The sequence below is a fragment of the Zootoca vivipara genome, chromosome 4 (genome assembly GCF_963506605.1).
Source record: "Zootoca vivipara chromosome 4, rZooViv1.1, whole genome shotgun sequence".
NCBI classification, from domain to species: Eukaryota; Metazoa; Chordata; class Lepidosauria; order Squamata; family Lacertidae; genus Zootoca; species Zootoca vivipara.
In genome coordinates this window covers 15626129-15627908 of record NC_083279.1, presented here as the reverse complement: position 1 = coordinate 15627908, position 1780 = coordinate 15626129, and the positions used below count along the sequence as shown (strand labels likewise).

At 38.5% G+C, this 1780-nt stretch overlaps 1 non-coding gene across 1 annotated transcript; it reads left to right on the top strand.

The window, feature by feature from the left end:
- The first annotated feature begins 562 nt into the window (after positions 1-562).
- Positions 563-665, top strand: LOC118085811 (U6 spliceosomal RNA). Its single transcript, XR_004692687.1, has one exon. It is a non-coding gene; the product is annotated as a U6 spliceosomal RNA (small nuclear RNA).
- The last annotated feature ends 1115 nt before the right edge of the window (positions 666-1780 follow it).

The window sequence follows — 1780 nt, the reverse complement described above, 5'->3', positions numbered from 1 at the left end:
ACCCGTCTGGAACAGATTAATCCACTTTCCACTACTTTCAATGGGAAAGTTCGCTTCAGGTTAAGTACGCTTCAGGTTAAGTACTCCACAGACCGTCTGGAACGTATTAATCCACTTCCCATTACTTTCAATGGGAAAGTTCGCTTCAGGTTAAGTACGCTTCGGGTTAAGTACAGACTTCCGGAACCAATTGTGTACTTAAACCGAGGTACCACTGTACTATCTTTAGAAAGCAATGCACTGCACTGTAGGGAACAATGCATTAAAATTGCAAGGGAAAATAAAATAGCCAATACACCAGGGCAGACAAATACAACCAACCAATAGTAATGACCATTAAAAGCTTGAGAAAATAATTGAGCTGTTAGCAACCAATGGAGCAACATCCTTTGGAAGCTAATAGAAGAAATCTCAGGAGTGCCTTGGGTGCAGCAGCCTGTGGAAAAAAAACAGGGATAGAGGCATCTCCCATTGCTTTTGCTTGGGGAATGGCCAATGCAGGGTGATGGGGAGGGGAAACAGTGCTATTCCAGAAAGTATTCCATAGGTATACCTATAGATATAGATTTAGCAACACATTTGCTAAAATCCTAATGATACAGAGAAGATTAGCATGTCCCCTGTGCAAGGACAACATTCGAAAATAACATCAGTGAAGGTCCTTGCCTTAGTTTAGAGGGAAGGTGTGTGTACACACACACACTCACACCAGGGATAGTTGGGTCAGTCTATTTCTGGTCAATACAATTTGACCTACCAGAGAGGAATGACAAACTAAGCTGTTAGACTATGCTGAAATGGCAAAACTGACCGGGAAACTCAGAGACCAAGAAGACAAGAAATTCAAGAAAGAATGGGGAAAGTTTATAATTTATTTAGGAGACCACTGTAATGAAACAAATATTATGGACAATATGGATAGAGGCAAAATATAGACTCTGAAATAATATGCAGTTGGAAAGGTTGACAATAGGACCCATGGAGGGGATGGGCAGAAGTTGTGAGATTCAGAGAAATCTCATTTTATGGATATGTATTTGGTATAGTATGTAATTTTCATTGGTAAAAATCAAATAAAAATATGTCCTGTCCCATTTCCACAATAACCTGTGAATTTATTGTTGTTTGTTTGTTTTTTTAAAAGAAAAATCTGCCCATATTTAAATACAAAATTTCAATTATATTTTCTCACTAATTACATATTTCTGAATATATTTTATCCTGAAATGTGCATTTTTACAGGTTTTTAAAAATACACATTACAACAAAAACACTGCTGGAGAAGGGTGAACTAAGTTCTGATCTGCCCATTCATTGGTCCTTGGGGTTGCAGCTCAGTTCAGTTTTTATTAGAATTTGCAGAAAGTGTGTTCCTCAAACATGGTCTGTGTGTGTGCATGTGTGTAAAATGAAAGAAGCTTCCCATTGAGCAGCATCAACACACACACATACACACACACACACAGTGCAAGAATAAACTTTAGACCATGTTTTGCTGCTTCAGAAAGCTCTGTGGAACTTGACTCAAGAATAGCCCAGGTTAGGACTGTCCCATGCACATTTTCCCCCAAAGGACAATTTTAAAAAGACCAAAGGAAAGAAGAAGAAAGAGCAAGCTTAGCTTTATTCACATCTTTTTTTAATTATCTTTGCTTTTTGCCTGGCCTGAGGATTTCCTGATCCTGATTTCTTCTGCACCACCAACCCTCTCCCGCCCAAGTCTGAAAAACTATTTTTACCCTGTCTGAAATTTAGTTTGCATTGTATTTTGAAGCAGCAG